Source organism: Balaenoptera borealis, assembly GCF_965194805.1.
Source record: "Balaenoptera borealis genome assembly, chromosome: 7".
NCBI lineage: Eukaryota > Metazoa > Chordata > Mammalia > Artiodactyla > Balaenopteridae > Balaenoptera > Balaenoptera borealis.
In genome coordinates this window covers 60717819-60741544 of record NC_138864.1, presented here as the reverse complement: position 1 = coordinate 60741544, position 23726 = coordinate 60717819, and the positions used below count along the sequence as shown (strand labels likewise).

The 23726-nt window shown below is 36.4% G+C and overlaps 1 protein-coding gene across 4 annotated transcripts in view; it reads right to left on the bottom strand.

The window, feature by feature from the left end:
• CRPPA (CDP-L-ribitol pyrophosphorylase A) overlaps window positions 1-23726 on the bottom strand; it is a 426528-nt gene that overhangs the window by 41681 nt on the left and 361121 nt on the right. For 2 of the 4 annotated variants that reach the window (XM_082398505.1, XM_082398507.1), the window contains exon 12: window positions 22800-22932. The gene's annotated coding sequence lies outside the window, so the exon portion shown is untranslated. Of the gene's footprint in view, window positions 1-6663; window positions 7647-7898; window positions 7992-14415; window positions 14480-22049; window positions 22933-23726 lie in introns of all 4 variants that reach the window. The other 2 variants (XM_082398504.1, XM_082398506.1) reach the window with 2 other exon arrangements.

Below are 23726 nucleotides of genomic sequence, written 5' to 3'. Positions count from 1 at the left end.
AAAACAATACCACCACCACCCAAACTGAATGAACATGAACATCTATTTCTGTTTATGAATATGTACTGCTATCATATTGTTTAGGAAATATTTTCCACAAGAACTTTATTCCTATCATCAGGACAGCATAACTAGGACATGTGATAATAAATGCTCCAAGATTAGCCAGCTGTAATTTGAATTTTAGTCTTGAGTCAGGCCAGAGCTATTTTGGTACTAATTTAATAAAGAAATACCTTGTTGAAGGTTTACTTCTTCCTTGTCTTTTTAACAGTATACATATCCACTTGATCAATGATGCAAATCTAACTACAGGAGATCCATGGAACTGACAGGAATCATGGTACTCCAATCCATAGAATCTGAGTAAATGTTTGCCAAACTCAGATTTACATCAGTCTAAAATAAATACCTTCTAGTTTCTCTATCTAGTCGTGTTTCCTAAAGGGCTACCAAGTTTCACAGCTGCTATAGTTATAGCTATAGGCAATCCTATTTTAGAGCTGATAGTACAAAAAAACCCAAAAAACAAAAAACCACCGCACACACACACACACAATTTTTTTAATGTTCACATTTCCCAAGAGAGTAGTTGTCAGCTATCCAGGGAATATGTCTATGTGGGCCAAACCACAGAGAAATATTCTTATCTAGTGTATATTTATTTTACTATTTGCCATATTATAAATATAATCCAAATTTCCCTTTCTTCATGAAATGTTAATACATGTGTTCTAATCTGAAGCTGGAAATCTGTATCATACCACTGCTCTTAAAAGAATAGCAAAATAAAAAATTTCATATTATATCCAGATATTTTTACTTAATACATTTAAAAAATCTACATTTATATAACTAGCCTCAAATAATAATTAAATTATGCATAATATTAAAAAATAGAAAAGTGGCCTTAGTCTTTAAATACATTTCAAAAAGAAAGAAAATATTCTTATTCATGAATTAAGTAATATACTTTCTGTGAATGTTTTCATTGAGTATATGGTATATAGTACATGCTTGAAAAAGATTTTTGAATTTATTGAAAGAACAAATTAAGTATCTAATTGTATACATATATCTAATCACATTAGCATAATGTTAACTGTGGTATTCTAAACATTCATATATCCAGTCCAATATAAAACCCTTTTTCACTAATTCACTTAAAAACTGTACTTTCAAAACAATAAAAAATAATCATACTTATTTTTTAAAGTTTCTTGCTGTCTTCTCTTTTAAAAAAATAACAGTTTCTAATTAAAATTTGACTTTTTAATAATTTGTAGCTTAAGGAATTTGAGCACACATATTTGCTTTCCTTTCCTGTGGCACCCCACTTAAAATGATAGTAAAACAATAACAACAGAAACAACAACAACAATAAAGAATACACTCATAACAGTGAAAGAAATAGAAGGAGAATTTAACAAGAACAACAAAAAGTAGATGAGGAGAACTAATTTTCTGGCAGTTGGGCAGCCTAGATACTCTAACATAACTTGCCCTGAAAATAACTAAAAATGCTGGATACAATGTACACAGCATCAGTTGAATTTGTGGGTATGCTATAAAGAGGTAAGGATTATTTAAGCAAAAACTTGGTTTTACCTTGAAGATATTTGTCAAGCCCAGGTAATCTTGAGCTATAGTTTTCAAAATTTCACAAATCATGGGAAACATGAAGTAAACCCTAGAGCCAAGCCAATATGGAACTCTTACAGATGATTTTTCTACATAAGCTAGAGAGGACATGGTGCCATATTCTTGATTTGAATATAAGTGAATGTTATCTCCTACAATCTCTTACTTTCCCACCCTCACCCTACCCTTCCAACTTCCACCACCACCTACACCTTTTCTGCTAATGATAAAAAGAAAAACTTCCTGAAGTGAAATTTGGTGCTGGCAGAGGAAAAAAAATTAACTCACTTAAGAATTCATAAATACAAATAGTTTGTCAGTGAATTTTACAAATCAATGCTATACTAGCTGGAATACCTAAAGAATTTTAGGTCATGAGCTTATTTTGAAGTGGTCTAAGATCAGTACTAAGTACAGGCACTGGCAGAAACAACTTTTCTGAGGGACACCAGTCTTAAACCAAGGCCTTAAGGAAATACAGGCTAAACTTCAAAGAAACATGAACTCATACTCAAAAATCACCAAACATGTAGGAAATCAAGCGCCATGAAGGAAAGCCAGCAGAATTAACAAATAGCAGAATCAGACAAAAATAGGAACAAAGAACAATGGCAACAATGAGAAAATAATAATGAACATAGCAGATATTAATCCAGCTACATCAATAATCACTTTGAATGCCTAAATGCACCAATCAAAAAATAAGACATTGGGTTTCCCTAGTGGCACAGTGGTTAAGAATCTGCCTGCCAGTGCAGGGGACACAGGTTCGAACCCTGATCCGCGAAGATCCCACGTGCCACGGAGCAACTAAGCCCATGAGCCGCAACTACTGAGCCTGCGCTCCAGAGCCCGCGAGCCACAGCTCCTGAAGCCTGGGCGCCTGGAGCCCGTGCTCTGCAACAAGAGAAGCCACTGCAATGAGAAGCCCGCGCACCTCAACGAAGAGTAGCCCCTGCTCACCACAACTAGAAAAAGCCCGCGCACAGCAACAAAGACCTAACGCAGCCAAAAATAAATAAGATAAATAATAATAAAATTCTTTTAAAAAGTATACGTTAAAAAAAAAAAGATAGACGTTGTCAGAGTGGATCTAAAAACAAGATCCAATTATATGCTGTCTACAAGAAAACCACTTTTAATATAAACACAAATATAGATTAAAAGTAAATAGATGGAGAAAAGTATACCACACTAACACTAATCAAAAGAAAGCAAGAGTAGCTATATTAATTTCAGACAGAGCAGAACTCAGCAACATCATCAATCAGTTGGATATAGTTAACATCTAAAGATTACTTCATCCAACAACAAAATACACATTCTTCTCAAGTTCATATGGAACATTCACCAAGATAGATGATATTCTGGGCCATAAAATATACCTTAACAAATTTAAAAGGATAGAAATCATTCAGTGTCTGCTCTTAGACCACAATGGGATTAAACTAGAAATCAATGACGGAAAGACATTTGGGAAAGATACTGTATTTGAGAAAAGCCCAAAATACATGGAGATGACACAACACACTTCTAAATAACACGTGGTTAAAGAAGAAATCTCAAGAGAAATTTTAAAATATTTTAAACAAAATGAAAATTAAAATCCAACTTATCAAAATGTGTTGGGATGCAGAAAAAGTAGTGCTTGGGGGAATATTTATAGCATCAAATAAATATATTAGAAAAGAAGAAAGATTTAAAAATCAATCACGTAAGTTTCCAATTCAGGAGACTAGAAAAATAAAAAAGAGCAAATTAAATCCAAAGTAAGCAGAAGACAAGAAACAATAAGAATTAGAGCACAAATCAATAAAATTGAAAATAAGAAATCAACAGAGAATATCAATGAAACCAAAATTTATTTCTTTAAAAAGATTAATAAAATTGATAAGCCTCTATCCAGACTAAAAGAGAGAGGACACATATTATTATTATCAAAAATGAAAGAGGGAACATCACTATGGATTGCATAGACATTAACAGGATAATAAAGGAATACTATGGACAACCCTATTCCCACAAATTAGAAAACTTATATAAAATGGACCAATTTATTGAAAGACACAATTTGCCAAAATTCACACAGGGAGAAATAGACTATCTGAATAGATTTATATCTATTAAAGAAAATGAATCAATAATTAATAACCCTCAGAAACAGAAAGCACCTGGCCCAGATGGGTTCACTGGTAAATTCTACTAAACATTTAAGGAAGAAATTATACCAATTCTCTACTATCTCTTTCAGAGGATAAAAGCTAAGGAAATACTTGCTTCCTAACTCATTTTATGAGGCTAGCATTACCTTAATTTCAAAACAAGACAAAGACATCATAAGAAAAGAAAACTAAAGATCACTATTTCTCATGAACATAGATGCAAAAATCCTCAACAAAATATTAACTATTTGAATCTAACAATGCATAAAAAGAATTATACACCACAACCAAGTGGGATTTATCCCAGGTATGTGAGGCTGGTTCAACATTTGAAAAGCAATTAATATAATCCATCACATCAACAGATCAAAAAAGAAAAATCACATGATCATATCAATAGTTGCATAAAAAGAATTTCACAAAATTTAACACCCCTTTATGATAAAAACTGTCAGTAAGCTAGGAATATAGGGAGTGAACATCTTCAACTTAATAAATAATCTACCAAAAAACCTACAGCTAATATCACACTTAATGGTGAGAAACTCATAGCATTCCTACTAACATCAGACAAGGATGTCCCCTCTCAGTCCTCCTTTTCAACACTGTACTGGACTGTCTAACTAATGCATAAGACAAGGGAAAAAAAGATACAGAGATTGAGAAGGAAGAAATAAATGTCTGTTTGCAGATGACATGATCATCTATGCAGAAAATCTGAAAGAACTGACCAAAAACTCCTGGAGCTAATAAGCAATTATAGCAAAGTTGCAGCTTATAAGGTTAATATACAAGTCAGTCATTTTCATATGCCAGCAATGAACAAGTGGAATCTGAAATTAAAAACATAATACCATTTACATTAGCACCCAAGGATGAAATATTTGGGTACAAATCTAACTAAAGATGTACAAGATCTATGTGAGGAAAACTATAAAACTCTGATGAATGGAATCAAAGAGTAACTAAATAAATGGAGAGATATTCCATATTCATGGATATTCCATATTTATGGAAGACTCAATATTATCAACATGTCAGTTCTTCCCAACTTGATCTATAGATTTAATGCAATCCCAGTCAAAACCCCAGTAAGTTATTTTGTGGATATCAACAAACTGATCCTAAAATTTATATGGAGAGGCAAAAGACCCAGAATAGCCAACATAGTATTGAAGACGAAGAACAAAGTTGGAGGACTAACACTACTCAATTTCAAGAGTTACTATAAAGCTACAGTATTCAAGACAGTGTAGTATCAGTGAGATAATAAACAGATCAATGAAACAGACTGGAGAACCCATTAATAGACCCATACAGATTTGATCTTTGACAAGAAGCAAAGGCTGTACAAGGAGAAAAGATAGTCTCTTCAACAAATGGTGCCAGAACAACTGGACTTCTGGGTGTGCAAAAAAAAGAATCTAAACACAGACCTTACACCTTTAACAAAAATTAACCGAAAATGGGTCACATACCTAGGTATAAATCACAAAACTATGAAAATCCTAGAAGATAACATGGGAGAAAACCTGGATGACCCTGGGCTGGCAATGACTTCAGATACAACATGAAAGGCACAATCCATGAAAGAAAGAATTGATAAGCGGGACTTCATTAAAATTAAAAACTTCTGCTACGCGAAAACAATGTTAAGAGAATGAGAAGACAAACTACAGACTGGTAGAAAATATTTGTAAAAGACACAGCTGATAAAGGACTGTTATACAAAATATACAAATAACATTTTAAAACTCAACCATGAGAAAATAAATGACCTGACTAAAAAATGGGCCAAAGATCTGAACAGACACCTCACCAAAGAAGGCACACAAATGTAAAATAAGCATATAAAAAGATGCTCCACATCATGTGCCATCAGGGAAATGAAAATTAAAACAATAATGAGATACCACTGCATACCTATGAGAATGGCTAGAATGGTCAGTGTTCAAATCTGAAACACTGACAACACCAAACGCTGGCAAGGATGTGAAGCGACAGGGACTCTAGAACATTGTCGGTAGGAATGCAAAATGGTACAGCCACTCTGGAAGACAACTTGGCAGTTTCCTACGAAACTAAACATATTCTTACCATATGATCCGCCAGTTACACTTCTTGGTATTTACTCCCCAAAGCTGAAAACTTATATCCACACGAATACCTGCACACATATGTGCATAGCAGCTTATTCATAATTTCTAAGACTTGGAAGCAACCAAGATGACCTTCAGTAGGTGAATGGGTACATTCAAGCAATGGATTATTACTCAGTACTAAATAGAAATGAGCTATCAAGCCACGAAAAGACTTGAACCTTAAAAACCTATGACTAAGTGAAAGAAGCCCATCTGAAAAGGCTACATACTATGTCATTTCAATTATACTGCATTCTGGAAAAGGCAAAAATTATGGAAATTTAAAAGGATCAGTGGTTGCCATGAGTTGAGGGAGGGGGAAGGATGAATAAACAGCACAAAGGATTTTTAGGGCACTGAAAGTATTCTGTGTGATAACATGATACATGTCATTATACATTTGTCCAAACCCATAGAATGTACAAAACCAAGAGGCAACCATGATGTAAACTATAGACTTTGGGTCATTATGATATGTTAATATAGATTCATCAATTGTGACAACTGTACTAGTCTGGTGAAGGATGATGTTGGTAATGAGGGAGGCTGTACATGTATGGGGCCAAGAGTATACGGGAAATCTCTATAGCTTCCGCTCAGTTTTGCTGTGAACCTAAAACATTATTATAAAAAATTTTTTTTAAAATATTAGCCTTAGGGAAATAAATGTTTTAGATTAAAAATAAAAACAAGTAGCAGGACACAAAATTAGAACTTACAAGTAGCTGCCTCTTTGGAGCAGAACTGTGGGTAGAAAGACATGTGGATTAGAAAACTGCTGTTTTTCATTATAAGTCCTCCTGTACTAGGTGATCTTTTTCCTATTAAAATGAACCACCTGCATCTGAATCGATAAATGGATAAATAAATAACACAAAACTAATACAAAAGGACTCTTGTACAGAGCTCTTATCATTCACGTGACTAGTGGCTGCCCAGCCTTCTCTTACATCCTCCACTTGACACTATTTTTACTTCTTTGTCCATATATGCTATCCCATATCATGAGGTATAATGATATCTCTCCTCCTTTGCAGCAAGAGAGTCTAAATAAATCCCAGAGCTGAACTGCAGGAAGTTTCTTCAACAGCTTATAAAATATTCTGTAATCACCACTACACGTGAGCTGAGATGCATGTCAGTCATGGAGGAGGAACAGAAAGAGGCAACTGAGAATCGCTGGGATCTTGTTTCAAGCTGATCATTCAAGCTAATTTATAGCCAGAGCACAACGGGAATTTAGAGATCCCTCAGGGCTCCACAGATGGCAGCTCAGCCCTCTGAACAGCAGTGCCCCTTAACTGGAACACACCCGAAGAGAGACGACAGTGCTCCCTCCACGTCTGAGGTTCAATCAGTGAACCTAGCAGTGACCCAGGACCAGCTAGCATGACTCACCTCTGAGTCAGTCCCATTCTGTCTGTCCCTAGTTAACCTTGTACCAAGTTCCTTTGGTGGTGCTTTTGTTTGTTTGTTTGTGTTTTTAAACAGGCTTCACAACTGAAGAAAATTTTGCAGAACAACATTTTCCCCCTCTCTTCATGTAGGATCAGGAATGACAAGCTACAAACGTATCCCTTAGTAAGGTAGCTGATGCCTCATCGGGTGGTTTGCCACCTATGCAACATCAAAAGGACACAGTTCCCTAGATGTTGTCAAGAGAGCGTAAACTCATCAAGGGACCAAATGTATTCTCTTCCTCCTACAGTTAAAAGAAGAAAAAAGCAAAGTTCCAGTCTTGTCTTCCTATTGCTAGTTGTAATTCAGTCGTCCCTCCAATTTGCTTTCCAAGAGACTTCTCCCAATACATAACAACCCAGGAACATGGAAACCCCAAATCACACCTTTCTAAAACTATCCCATGTTGACGAACAAACAGTACAGTAGAGAACTGTATTGAAGGGATGATTAATATCCCAGTTTTGATTTTTCTATATTTTGTTTAGTAACTCACCACGTTTTCCCATGTCCTGTCTTTACTATGTATTTTCTAAAGCTTTACTTTATCAGAACTGAATGAATCTTGCATTTCATATCATCTTCAAAGCTATGCAAAGAGAGAAGAGAGAATAATTTCACAGACTAGGTTTCCCAAAAAGAACAGATCAGTAAGAAATCATTGCCAATCTCATGATGAGATATATTTATAGGTTTGGAGTACTTAATATACATTAGCACAATACAATCACTGAGATGACAAAATAACCACAAACACATCAGAATCCGTGTTTCACCTCACTGGACCTGCAGATGCTTTCCATTCTCATGCAAAGAGCAGAGTTTTCACAGAGCAGTTTACCTAAATCTGAATCGCAAATAGGGAAAAAATTATGTATTTGCCCCAAATCTCTCAGGCATTTTAACGTGCCTACATGTATGGAGCGTGGGGTGCCCTTGCACATATGCGCAGATGAAGTTAATATACCCACATACATGGCATGGACACTGGTTTTCGTGCTGTTCCTCCAACACACCACGTGTCCTGCAAGCTTGGGGCTCTTCATTTACTGTTCCTCTACCTGCCACGCTCTCCCGCAGTTAGCAACACGGTTCACTCCGGCCACAACTTCACGCTTTGCTCAAATGTCACTTTCTTAGTGAGGTGTCCCCAGATTACCAAATCTGAAATCACAGCTCCTCCATCCCAGCAACTCTGAACACTTCTTCCCTGTTTTATTTTCCTCCAGAACACTTAATACCTTCTATTGTATCTATAATATACGTATTTCTTTTGTTCTCTAACATCCATATGCCTTGCACATTGAGATGCTCAAAAAGCATTTTTTTGAATGCTTGAATGAATTTGAAGACGATGCAAATGATGTCAGCTTGGTATCCTGATAAACTTTTTAAAGTGTCAGTTCTCCACTATAAACATGCATTTCCTTTTACATCTCAGTAAAACTATATATTCTTTCCAATGCCCAAATGTTGTTTTGATTTTTTTTTTGCTCAAGAGATTTCTTAGCTTCCCCCATTTTCAATTGCTGTATCTCACCGGCCTTCTAGTCTGTCTTCATCCAGTGTTTATTTGACATTTCCTAGTTTACTGAGGACTACCTCAACAAAGAGGGGTTTTCCAAGCAAAAAAATTCCCACAAAGAAAAAAAAATCAACCCTGCTACAGGAAAGAAGAGAAATTGCTGCAGGAGGTCATGTAAACAAAGTGAAAAATATCTGGGAATTATAGGCAAGTGGTCCACCCAGAAAGAGAGAGAAATTGGACTGCCCAAGGAACCCCTTGCTCCCATTCCTCAGATGAGATGTCTCTGGCAGGGGTCCCATCTACCCCCTCTCAATGGGCAATAATTTTCCAGGACAGCCATTTGGACACGTGGCTACTTTCCAGTCACTTGAGAAGTTCTCCAGCAACTGTGTCCTAAGATGTCTACAGCGTAGGTATGATTTCAGAAGATGAATCTGCCTGAATGATTTCTTGCCTGGACTTGGCTGGGACTTTTTTCCATCTATTCTAATTTTTTTCAGTCTACATTTTTATGAGTATTGAATAATAAGAGTATTTTAGTTTAGATGTCTCTAGTAGCTGAGATCAAGTCTTAGACAAAAGACTTCTAAGGCTGAAATATATATAGAGAAGAGTTCAGGATGACATCATGTTGTATGCACACCAGAAGTGACCACAAATAACCTACAATAACCTTTAAAATTAGTTTTTTCCTGACTTCATAAAACAATATTTTATTTGGCAGGCATATATTGGCAAGCTCTTTCAAAAGCTCTATTTGTTTTCTGTATCCAGGAAGACACAACCAGTGTTTTCACATAGGTTTCCTTCTATGCTGTGGTTTTGCCATTTTCTGCTTCTTATGAGTGGCTGCTGCAGAATATTTTTCTTTGAGACATTTATTAAGAGTAACAAGGGTATGAATGAAAAACCATCCGTATAACAATACAGGGTGGGTTTCTGCTTCCACATGCAATGCTGACCAAATCCAAAGGACAGAAGTTGAATATATCAACAGTGATACAGTTGCTTTACTCTGAGGTTATATAATAACATGCAGCTGGATAAAAATATATTATAGTACACTGAAGGGAATCAGTCCATGTGTCCTTTGATGTGTTAATTAAACCCAAGGTTAGAAAGAGAAATGTTGCATCATAACCTAGTTTAAAAAAAAAAAGTTATAAAATTATCCAAGCCAAACTGAGGTATAACAGAGAACAGGAAAACAATTTCAAAGTTATCTCATAGGTATGCCAATTGTTCCCCTTTAAAAAAAAAATGTTCCTATTACAAAATAAAAGTGATATTTTTTCTAAATATTTTAACATATTATAAAATCCTTCTGAATCTGATTAATTTCATATTACTCAGGTTTCTGAATTAATTCACATCACAGTTTTTCAAACTTCTACTATTTCCTAGAAGACAAAGATGATTATGTATAAATCCTTTCAAATATAATAAAAGCAAAATTTAAATTTCCCAAATAAACAGCACTTCTAGAATAAGTCACTATATTTCATTTTCTTCTTTTGGTTCCTATTAATCTTTTACTGTCACACAGGCAAAAGAGGAAGGTTCCAATAATTAACCTTGTGCTGTTGACCTAACCAGAATTAACTGGCTACGCAACAATTTAGTTGTCCATATAAAAACAGGAAGAGAGATTTCCCCAAGTAACCCTTATTCACCATGAGAAAAACAGCTGGTGCTCTCTCTTTCCATATAAGCCTGTGAAGCATGGATGAAAGGATGTATATTTCTGATATCCTCTCTTGTAAATGGGTGGTTTTTTCAGTGGAAATATGCCAACATTCAGTTCCTGAGAAGCAGGGGCCCAAAAAATTCTGGTCAAAATATTTAGAAGTATATCTTTATAAGAGGAGGTCTGTGAAAATGAACCAAGTTTCCTCACCAGTGTTACATGAATGATCACTGCAAGATAATAGTGGAAACCTATACCTTTTCCTCCTACGAAAGGAGGGAAAGATTAATTAAAAAACATTGCCCTCCAACAACAAAAATCAAAGTTTTAGTACCAGACTTCTTTGTGTCCTGTTTTCCAGTAGTTCTGCTACATTTCCCACAGTACACTGCTGGGATTTTCTATTTTTTATTTTCGCTACGCATGCTCACACATCTGTTGCACATGTGTGATCAACCGACTAGATTTTTGAGCCAAATGTCCTGTTAAATGGACAGAGTGGGCAGAACGTTCCTTTGAGAGTTAGATTCTGCCTCTGGTGGATTGCCTCCAAATGCAATGGTGTAATAAAGAAAAGAAATCTGCTCATTTGAATTGCATTGAAATGAACTGTGTCCTCTCCTAAAATACCATATGGTAATGATCCCTGGAGGTATGGCACATAACACCTAGGTCTGGCAGACTCCAGTGGAAGGCTGTAAACGTCCCTGCGTAGTCAGACTGTGAAAGGCAAGATAGTTGACAAGAAGCATGCGGGGTGAAACAAGAATCCTATCTGATGTCCCTCAACCAACTTGAAAGAGAGGAGATTGAACAAAGAAATCCTAGCAAGCTGTCCCGGAGAAATCCTTCTCCCACTAAAAAGCAGTTCTTGGATCTCACCTCCAGTAAAGTGAAACCGTATGGAAAGAAAGCTGTTTCACCTGAGCGGTAGCCAGAGTTTCTTTGCAACAAATTATCTCAATAAGACTCAAGCGTATGTCTGCAAAGCAAAAGGCCGTCTTCATAATCAAACCTCCACCAGAGCTAAGAGCAGATGGGTCCAGTAACCAGAGGCGCTGAGAGTCCTGCCGCTACTCTGACTATAGCACTCTCAGTGAACATGATCCTACAGTGGGTAGTCGCTGGTGACCTACACGCCATTCTGTGAATCCTCTCAAGGGACACCCCCCGCCCCACACACACACCAGTCCTTTTTAGGGGGGAGAAATTCAGGTAACTCTGGTGGTGAGGTACTGACATGTCTGTATGCCAGACAATAGAAAAGAATAGCCTATTTTATCCCCTATGGCAATAAGGTACTGCTATAGAAATTCAAGTATGGGGTTTAACCACAATAAAACCCCAGTAGCCATTGGTAGTTGTAAAATTTTCATCTACGTCATCAGTTCAATTCTGGCCTTTCATTTTTCTTGAAAACAGACAAATCTGCCACTAATTTAGTCCCTAATCAAATATGTTTCTAGAAATAATGCAGGAAATTACCTCAAGACATGAAGTTATTCCTGCCTGAATTTTTTTCTATTCTAATAATTTGATCATAATGGTGTATGTCTGCTAATGGGGTGAAAGAATTCCTAAAACTTCAGTTTCTTTTCAATCATCACCTTTTCTTTTTCTAGAAGCTTTGACAACTGAAGTCCATCCATATACCCAAATTTAAACAATGGATTCATTATACTTGTTCTTAACTTTCCTGAAATTTTGTTTTATTTTTCATGTCAAATGTGACTTTGTGTTTTGATTTCTACAATTCCCTTGTGATAATTTTGAGGAAGCTCAGTTATGATTAATTATAAAACACAGATATTGAGTAATGGGATAATAGTAGCTAGAACATATTGGGCAGTTTTATCTTAAACAAATTAGTAGGAAATTAGTTAATAGTCACTCATTTAATCTTAAACATAATCCAGCAAGATAGGTATTATTATTCTCCCTGTATTTTACAGATGAGGAAACTGAGGCTTGTCAGGATTTTGTAACATGCCTTCGGGCAAAAGCTGACAATTTGGCTGAGGTGTAACCCTATCTTGTGTTTCCAGAGCAGCGTTCTGAAATGACTATTATACCCATCATGTTAGAAGGGTTTTTGGTTTTGGTTTGTTTTCGAAATTCACACTCTAGAACTGGCATTTCAGACATGTCTTCTCTACGTTCTAAGATCATCAAAGGGGAAAATTCGATTTACCTCCATAATCTCATGGTATTTTTAGGAACCATCATGTAACTAAATATTTTTCCTACCTCAAATATGAATCTTTTCCATGACTTAAGTATTAATCCATTGTGTCTAAATTCTGCCTCTAATAACATTATCTGAAAAGCTTAACTTTCTCTTCAATCTTTTCTTTCGTAGAAAAAAACCACGTTTCTTTAATCTTACCACAAAAGTCATCTTTTTTCCCTACTTTCTAAAGCAAGGTACTTTGCCAAAAGTAGAGAGTAAAAATACACAAATAGATTTGATTTTAAGATACTTTGAAAGAACTACGTGTGTTTAATTGAAGTCCTCCTGTCTATAAGGTTTTCCTCTCCTTGTGTCAATTTTACTTGAGGACCTCTATGAATACTGGGATCACAAAAAATGGCTCTTGGAAATTGTGCAGCAGGCAGCTGACATTTCCAGTGATATCCATATTTCAGAATAATCCTCCTAATAGCAACACAGATGTTTCTTTTTTTCATTAACTGTAGTATCTTCCAATTTAATACTGAAACACCAAATAAATGTCAGCTCTTCTTTGTTGTTGATAAAGACATTGGATTCTGAAGCAGTACTCACATTCATATATTACAACCCTGTTTATTGTTTCAACAGAGGAGTTCTGAGTGCAAAGTGTGTGGGAAGAATATTTATCTTATTTTTACAGATCAGAAAGCTGATGCATAGAGATTAAATTATATTTACGAGGTCAATGAAAATATCAACAGAACTGTAATGAGCCCAACCTGCATTCCACAAAAGTCTAAAAATAAAGTGGATTTTCAAGTCATATGTAACTAGCATTTTGAAACATATTATAAAATTAAACAATTCATATGTTCATGCCTTTCATTTCAGCCTTAATTTAGGCTATCAACATTTTATCAGATTCACAGGAAATTCCCAGCACAGTTTGCCAATTGATCTAAAAGCATAAAGTCCAAAGGAGTCATATACATATATATATATATTTTTTAATTTAGAGGATGTATTTCTATAAAATGCATAGTATCATCTGTGCCCAGTAAATGTAAAAGTACTACATTTGCTTTTAGGTGGGGGCAAGACTGCAGAAATACAAGTTCTCACACTTCTTAGCTCAATTCTAAAAGCAACTTTCTGGCCATTTTAATAACGCTACTAATTGTCCTGGATGTAAATTTGGGTGCAGCTATATTTCTTTTTGGATGTTTTGTATCTTTCTTGTAATCCAATTTATAACGATTCCCATAGGGAAGTGATTTGTTCTTGTGGACACACATAAATAATCTCTATCTCTTGCTGATTTTAAGTAAAATTGTTAGCTAGGTTTTAGTGAAAACAAATAGCAGTCTCCACCTATTAGCATAACCAAGAATTTGAGAAATAAGCTCCTAATCAGATATATAAGCATGGTCTGATAATATTCTTGAAAATTATTCCTGAAATTTCACATTTGAAATAAAATTAAGAAATTAACCAGGGGCGGGGGGGGGGGAGGGGAGGAAGGAAGAGAGAGGGAGAGAAAAAGGGAGAGGGAGAGAGAGAGAGAGAGAGAGAGAGAGAGAGAGACAGAAGCAAAGAAGCCCAAAATAAGGATTTTGCAGACTAACCTCAGACAGGTGCCTCAGAGACTTTTTAGTCCAACTGCTGTTTCTCCAGTTAGCATACGATGTGCTGTGTATGAAAACACTCATATATAAACAGGAATTTGAGCTCGGCAACACTTCTACTTACTTTCTCTTCCTCTCCCCTCCCTTCCCAATGTCCTTTTACTTCCTAATCTGCCAAATCAAATGCTAAATCAGGAGCAATCGCCTACAATTAGCCTTTTCAATTAAAATGTAGAGTTCAAAGTTGACTCCAGAGTGAGTAATTGCTTTTGAAAACCACAACCAGCAGGCAGCTGCCAGATTATTACAACAGTTTACTTAACCTCAAAACATCTGATCAATTTTATTATCTCAGCAGAAGAGAGATATCCTGGAGAGTAGGGTCTAAAATATACTACTCATCCTAGATGTCTGAGAGAAAATAAAAATTCCTCAACACTATAAATATCCTTTTGCCATCACCTTGCTGAGAAAACAAACTCAGATCACACTTTCTTCATTCGAAAGTCAACAGAAACTAAGAAATTGAAGGCGAAAGCATCATGATATCAGCTGGGGCAAAAGTGTGGGGAAGGGGGCCAGGAACAGACAATTTACAAAATTACAAGGTTTAAAAACATTCAAACATCCGGCTCATGAAGTTTGGGGTTTTTAATCATCCAGAAAGGAGACAAAGAGAGGGCTGCCAACCTCACCAAAACAAAGAATATCACGTGTCAAGAATCCTGACTTGGCTGTCTCCACACTGCCAACCTTACTTTTCTGAACTCTTCTCTGAGGCCCCAGGGACGAAGAGGATTGAAATCCCTGTGTGATACAAATGGCCTGGGCAGCCCTCAGAGCTCCTGCTTCCACCCAGCAAGGCCAGGGCACAGAATACATACAACCTTCCGGGCCTCCACCCCTGGGGATTTCTCCAGCCCCTTCTTCCTGATCCTTCTATCCCCATCTTGCCAGGCCTTTCCCACAGACCTTTGGATTTCATCTCCTCACTGCTTCTGCAAGCCCACTGGCACCTACCACACTGAACAGGTGGTCTTGATCATTTCACCTTCCCCAGCAGCTTTGTTGTGACGACTGAGTGGTTATTACATGTAAAGTGCTTAGAACCGGCCTGGCACACAGCAAGTGCTATGTAAGTTTTAGCCTTTTGTTTTTATAATTCACTCCGGATGCAATCTTGACTTTTCTTTGGCTCTGGACCTGGCCTGTTGGGCAGTTCTACCCACTCTCAGGCCCAGCTCCTGGAACATCTCCTCAGATAGTCTGGATGGAGGGTTCAAACAGCTAGTTACCTGGGCTGTTTTGGTGTCCTTACTTAGGAGTCATGTTATAAGAAAGCTTTGACACAATCATATATCTCTCATCTTCCTAGCAATTTAACCACCTTGAACAATGACCCCTAATTATAGTTATTTCCAAAATATACCATCATTCCCAGCCACAAAGGGGTAGATAGATACCACTAATTCCCATCACTATATTTGAGGAATATTAGTATTGCATCTTTTCTGCCCATTCTAGGAACTGTCAACTTGAAAGAAAAACAACATTCAAAGAACAAGTCAATTTAGGAAATGTTCATGGGAAATAAACCACTCATTTCTACAAAAAGGCTCTTCAGTAGCTGAAAAATCATGAAAGCACTGTCTAAATACTTATTCTTTCTTTGAGTTTTATTTTCTGATGATTGTCTTTTATGTCTATTCCCCAATCCCATTTCACTTTTCCTTCTAGAACCATGCTAACATATTTGACAGCCTTGAACTCCTAGGAATTCTTGTGTAATAATGTTTTGTGTATGTTCTAATATAAAGTGCATTGATTTATAACCTAATAATCTATAAAGGTTATTGGTTTGTAAAAATTTTGATTCAATCTGTTTATTACTTTTATTCATTCAACCCAGTGTTCTTACAGTATCTTCATGTTATTTTGTGTACATCTAGTTTGTTGCTTTTAATTACTGCAGACTATTCTAGAGTGTGTGCCCAAGTCATTTTTACCTAACCATTCAATTCTTGCCATTAATTAACAACAAAAATATTAACATCCAATACTTAATCTCACCTTTGATCAACATGATCTAAAGTCACAGTGATTCTGCTAATTCATTTTTTTCCCTCCAATCTTAAGAGTTTTCCACCTGAATTAGAGACAAATGATCTCTTTCACTTTCTAGTAAAGATACACTCAGAGAAATTAGCATTTTTTTCTTTTGAAATCTGATTGTTGGCAACCAACATGTTTTGTAGATAAAAGTAAATATCTTTCACAGACACAGAGCAATATAAAACACAGACATCTTAAAAGCCCTGTGGAAACAGGCCATGAATAAAAAGTAAATAGTTAGCCAGCCACGCTTTCAGCATCTATTGCGTTTTAACCACAAAAACGTAGGAAATGCACAAGATCCCAAAGATGATATTCAAATTCCTGCACTACAGCACTATTTGATATAATGCAATAGGGGAAACAATTTAAATGTCTATCAATAGGAAACTAGAGTCTAAATAAAATATGGGATTTTACACAACTGTAAAAAAAAATGAAGTAATTCTGTAAGTACTGACACAGGAACATCTTAAAAATACATTGTTAGTGAAAACAGCAGTCCACAGAAGAGTATTTTTCATATGATTCCATTTTTGTTTAGAAAAAAAAAGGCAAAAGAAATATCCATGTATAAAAATGTGTATATATATATATATATATATATATATATATACACATACAGGATTGCATGTGCTACAAAGTATCTGGAAAGATTCAAATTGCTCCAGAGGGATAGCGAAACCTAAGAGAAGGAAAAAAAATTTACCTTTTAATTTCTGTCCTTCAGTATCAGTATTTACGTATTTTTCGGTTGTTTACAAGTATGTATTAATTTCATACTAAATTTTTCTAAATATAAATAAAACAAAAATATAACAAATGAACCTGGCTTTTGAGGAAGGTTGGATATTGGTTTCGTTCACATACGGCGTAATGCAAGAGCCGGCCCGGTGACAGCATCATCCAGGCAAGCAGAAGCAGACGGAAGAAAGAAACCAAGGAGCATAACACGAAGTTACCCCTACCCCAACTCACTTATTAGACGGCAATGCAGAATCAAAGTAACTTACTGTTTCCACATTGACACATCACTTGCCAAGCTGTAGGTTTCTGGTTTTTTTTTTAAATTGTAATGGAAAAGAAAAAGAAAATTCTCAATTTAAATAGAAGTAACAATTTTCAGTGAACTAGAGAAGTTTAGGGAAGTTTATTTTGTGGCCAGTGATGCTGACAGTAAGGTAAGAAAAAAAAAGATCTGTTAGAGATGCACTTCAAATAGTTAAGATGCTAAGACATTAAAATATATTTGAAATAATATATATGTGCTTCTTTCTCCTTGATGAAGATTATGTAAATTCTAGTTTAAAATATATTTTACCAATAAAAGGCTAATGCCTCAACCTTTCATAAATATTTTGCTTTTGAACTTTTGATGTTTTAATGGTCAGTGCTTCAAAATAGATTATAATATTTTAAAACGTTTTTCTCCAAATATTCAAATATTAAAAGTCCAATCCAAAACAGAACTTGGAGACTTAATGTCAAAATTATGGGAAAAAAATAAGAAAATTTTAATGGAAAAAATAGAGTTAAATGCAGAACCACCCACAATAGAAAGAGAATGAATGTGCTTTTATCTCTGAAAAATACCCATTTTTAATTTTCCTAAGACAGACTGGCAGGTTCTTTTAAAAATTTAAGAATGAAACATTTGATTTTGATACTATGTAATCAAACCAGTTGTCCAGTGGAATAGTTTATCTTAAATGTCTGGGAAAGCTATAACATACAGGGAGATTATGGAATTATATCCATGGCAAATAAAACAATAGTAACAACAGACTAACAACACTTGGTGAAACATACTCCATGTAGAACCAAGATGTTTTACACTGATAACCACGAATAAGTGATCTGGATTCTATTTCCGCCAGTCATTTAAAATTTGGAATTCTTTACATATACAAATAACATTAATGTTACATACTATATGCTACATTAATTTTTTTAGAAGAAAATTTTCTTCGCTTATCAAAATAGTCCATAAGATTTTAATGAGAAAAACATTTTTAAAAGTATGAAATAAATTCTAGGTATTTGCCCTTGAATCTTGCTTTCTTGCTGGCTTACCAGAAGTAAGGCAACAACTGAAAGGCAATATTTATGATGTTATACTCCCTCTAGTGGGCATTTTTTAAAGGGACAGTTCAGCAACCTCCCTACACACGCCAGTGCATTCTGAGTTTTAGGATTCTGATCCTCAGTGGGAAGGGTCTTTGCAGATTACTTAGTCAACCGTCCCTGTGATACAGGAACCTCAAAGGCAGCCAGATCATGTCTGATCAAAGTTTCACTCCCTCAGGAAAGCTACTGTTTCTATCTTGGGATAACTATTGTTAGCAAGTTATGTTTATATCAAAGCAAATTCCATTCTTCGTATCATGCACTTTTGGACCTCTTGAAGAAACTGGGAAGAGTTTATTCCCTTTTCCATTTTGCCCACCCTAAAGTGAATTTATAAAATATCTCATCATAAGAGTAGCCACTGAACAAGTGAAAAACAGTAGCATTAAGAAGCTATTTTAAAAATATATTGTCTCAGGAGGGGGTAACAAAATAAGAATGCCCTATTAATAATCCATGAAATTACAAATATACAATCATTGCTTTATTTGCCATTATATAATACCGTTGCCCATCATATCCAAAACTGAGTGTTGTACCAAATAACAAAGAGTTTATGGAGACAAATATGCCCAATAAATGTTTGTTAATTTGAATTAAAAAAAAAATGATCCTTTCACTTTGTATGAAACTACTTAATTAATTTATACGTGGTGGAAGAACTAGTGCAACTGATTATCTTTTGCCAGTCTACAGTAGTAGAGGAGCCCTGTGTGAAGCCTAAAAGACCTCAAGGGTCTTACTGCCCAAAGGGTGAAGCAAAAACATCTGAACACTTAGTCTCAGTAAAGGGACAAGGTATACCTACCTTACATACCCTCAGATTCATCTCCCCGATTTAGAAGGCTTCATACTGAAATTCCCACCATTGCGTTAACGCCCCTTGAGCAGAAAATCCTCCTGCCCTTTGCTCCTTTGTGCTAGCACAGAGCGTACAACTCAGTAGATGCTTAAGCCATGCTCACTACTGATGAAGATAAAGGCCCAGGCTTAATGCTTGGCTTCACCAATACTTACAAATTCTCATTTATACCATCTGACAGATTAACTTGCCTTTCTGATTATCTGCTGCTGATAGAGGTGTTTTGGTGGTAAGAAGGAGTGAGGAAAGGTGTGGAGATCAATGAGACTTAGGACAGGTCTTATACTGTGTCATGGTGAGGGAAACCCTGGAGACAGGGCACTATCGATGTAGGATGGAAGAGACATATTTAAAGAAAGAGACAGGAACATGCAAGACACATACTTATCTAGCCCAGATCCATTAACCCACAGAAAAGGAAGTTCAGCCCTTTTCAGAAGCAAAGCGCCACCTTCCCCAGAGGAGAATTACAGGACTTTTTCTACTATAATAATTTTAATTGTATCTACCACCCTAGGTCTTGGTGTTGGGGGGAAGCATGGCTTTGGAAAATCATTACACAATTGGGTGAGGGGGCAGGTGGGAGGCAGAGGAGAGGTATGGGGATACGGGCAACTGGAGAGCAGTGGATTTCTTTGTAGATTAGAGTACATGGGCACACGATGATGTTTGTACACGTGAACAACAATATAGGCACATCAAGCAACCTAAGGCAACATTTCTCACAGCCTGGCCTTCGATGTCACCTGCAGCACATGTGCACAATTTTTACAAAACACAATTTCCACGATGCAACCCAAGGCCTACCCAATCTGAATTTCTAGGGATGCTGCATGATACGCAACATAATTAACAGTATCTCCACATGATTTTCAGTATAGATATGAAAGTGTAAGAATCAGCATCAGGGACTAAAAAAACTTCTTCACAGGTCCTTATAAAGGAATGGGGGTGGAGGTAGGTAGGCTCTAAAATTCAACCCTTTCAAGTCCCTTAGAAATTGCCTTTTGAAGGGCAACGTGACATCTCCTGATTCAATTTCCCTTCTGGGAAAGGTATTTGGTTTCTTTGAATAAGCGCTAAATTACATAGTTGTCTAACATTTTAGAGGCCATATTGAAAAATATCTATCTTTAAATTCTAGGACCACCTTGAGCTCGGAGAAATTATACTCTGAGAATCCCAGAGCAAAACTGAGACGAGAAAACCATAGCTTTATATCCTACTTTTGGCTAAACCAGAGAAAGTGCCAATAAATTGAAAAGCTGGATTTATTCACTCACCCATATATTGAGCAGCTACTATATATAATGTGTTATGTTTAATGACATGAATACCAAGATGATGAGTGACATTAGTCTGATCCTAACTAATGAGAGTTTGTTAAACTTCCAGAAAATAGCATCATGAAAATGTATAAACTTAATGTGAAAAAGTTTTCAGTAGATATTTTACTTTCAGGTTGATACTTTAAAATGTATTAAGAATTCTAGTTAAGTGTACGTATAAGTGCCTGTCAATGATACCATACAGATCACAACAGGTTCTTACTGTGCCATAATCTCATGGAAAAGTTTATGCAGCATCACTCTCAGTGGGCTGCAAAACAGTTCAGCAGTTTTGTGGTTCAAAAGCAACAGAAAAGGGCTTCCCTGGTGGCGCAGTGGTTGAGAATCTGCCTGCCAATGCAGGGGACACGGGTTCGAGCCCTGGTCTGGGAGGATCCCACATGCCGCAGAGCAACTGGGCCCGTGAGCCACAACTACTGAGCCTGCGCGTCTGGAGCCTGTGCTCTGCAACAAGAGAGGCCGCGACAGTGAGAGGCCTGCGCACCGCGATGAAGAGTGGCCCCCGCTCGCCGCAACTAGAGAAAGCCCTCGCACAGAAACGAGGACCCAAAACAGCCAGAAAGAAATAAATTAATTAATTAATTTAAAAAAAAAAGAAAAACAAAACAAAACAAAAGCAACAGAAAAAAAGAAATCTTCTATGGTGCAGAGATTATAGGAATCTTGGGAAAAATAAAAGTAAGGTTTTTTGTTTGTTTTTTGCTGCCTTCTACCTTTTGTTAGCTCTTTCAACCATAGGTTTCCTATTTGCAGCTCCACACTGTAGGAGCACAGTTCTTCAACCATGACCTTCTCTCTCTTCTATGGAGGGGTAGGAGTGGGTTAAAATAATGATTCTCAAGACAGGGGAAAGAAAAGGAGGAGAAGAAAGCAGGAAGAAACTTGCACTGTTCCAAAAATTATGTTTTAGTACAATTTTTATCTTGAAAAAATACGCTTTTTCATAACAAAAATGTCAGAGAACAAACTTCAAAGGAAACTTCTTTGCCAGTATACTAGTTTTTCATTGTTGTTGTAAAAAATTACCACAAACTTGGTGGCTTAAAACAACACAAACTTATTATCTTATAGTTTCATAGGATGGAACTCAGAGCTCCCTGGTCTAAAATCAAGGTGTCAGCAGGGCTGCATTTCTAGAGGCAAATCTGTTTCCTAGTCTTTTCCAGCTTCTAAAGGATACCCACATGCCTTGGTTTGTGGCCCCTTCTTCTGTTCAAAGCCAGCAATGCTGCACCACTCTGATCACTCTTCCATAGTCACACCTCCGAAGCTCCTCCTGGCCTCTGTCTCCACTTTTAAGGACCACTGTCATTATTGGACCCACCTATTTAATCCAGGGTCATCTATTTAAGGTCAGCTGATAAGCAGTCTTAGTTTCATCTTCAATCCTAATCCTCCTCTGCCATGTAATGTAATATGTTTACAGGTTATGGGGATTAGGATATGAACATCTTTGGGGGGCCATTATTCTGTCCAACTACAACCGGTGAGGATAGTGAAAACATGGTCACTACTAACCATAGAAGAGGCGCCCCTTTAAAGGGAGATACAAAATGCAAATCAAAAAAGTGTTGGAGCATGAAATATATAAGTTCATTAGATGTGGACCGGGTTAGGAAGGCTGGGCAACACTGGCTTAGTAGTAATATTCACTGTTCAGGAGGTGGTTTGATTGGGTGGAGAAGGCAAATACATTTATGTCGGTGCCTAGATTTTAGCCTAACAACTAAAATACTCTCAAAGTGAAAATAAATAACATAACTTCAGATATTTCTCAGTCCAGGAGTTGGTATTTGAAGGAAAATGAAACCTCTAAAATTTGTCAGCCAGTAGTTAGGGAAGATAGTCCTTTTCCTTAAATATGATACCATTGGAAGTACACCTATGCCACCAGTGGGGCGTTGTGCAAAATTACAGAGAAAGCAATTTTATACCTTTTGTTTGGGTTGTTTCTTTCACTTTTCTGATGGTTATTGACCCATCTTTCTTCATTTTCTCCTCCGACCAGAATATGAATTTCTCAGATAGGCATCACAGATGAATGCCAGTGGTCCTAAACGTCAGTGCCTACAGAAGCCAGGCAATAAAGAAAAGGAGGCAGAGTGTGATACGTTAAGGAGTAATGGGGCTTATGGAAAATTAGAGTGTGCACCACATCTAAAAAGGGTACTTACTCCTCAGGTTGAGATCACTTGATTTGCAAGAAAAAGACCCCTCATTGCTAGATAGCTGCATTTTTATAATGAAATTTTCCAATTTTCAAACAGAGGCAATTATTTCATATTTTAGTAGAAACATGAAAAAACATATCTGTGGGTTAAATCCAGCTGCAGAGCTTCCAGTGTGTAAACTCTGGCTAATTTTCTAGTCTTCATAAAGCTATATGCTACAAAATGTCGCTCAACATAAAGGGTAAACATAATACTGTGCTCGCTTGCTTGTGAGAGAGAAAGAACATACTCATGTACTGAGTAAAGGGTTGGACTATCCTGCTTTAAAATATGACTTGAGTTAATATTTTCAAACATTTTTCCATTTTATTTTTATAATTTTATATGAATCATAAAGGCCTTTTAATAAACTTCCTTTAGTACCAAAGCATAAATTAAGTCCTTTCAAAAACCAATTTTGATGTGGGACAGGGGTGGTAGGAAATATTTGGTTTGTGATTATCACACTAAGATCATTCTGGTCATTGCTGAGAGCCTGAATATCACACAATGTTTATAATAATCAAATGCTGAATGCCGTGTTTTAAACGTCAATGTCGGTAAAATAAATTAACAAGCATATTTCACTACTTTTGTAACAGAGGAAAGCCTGCAAAACACACACTCACACACATATGTAATACATATATA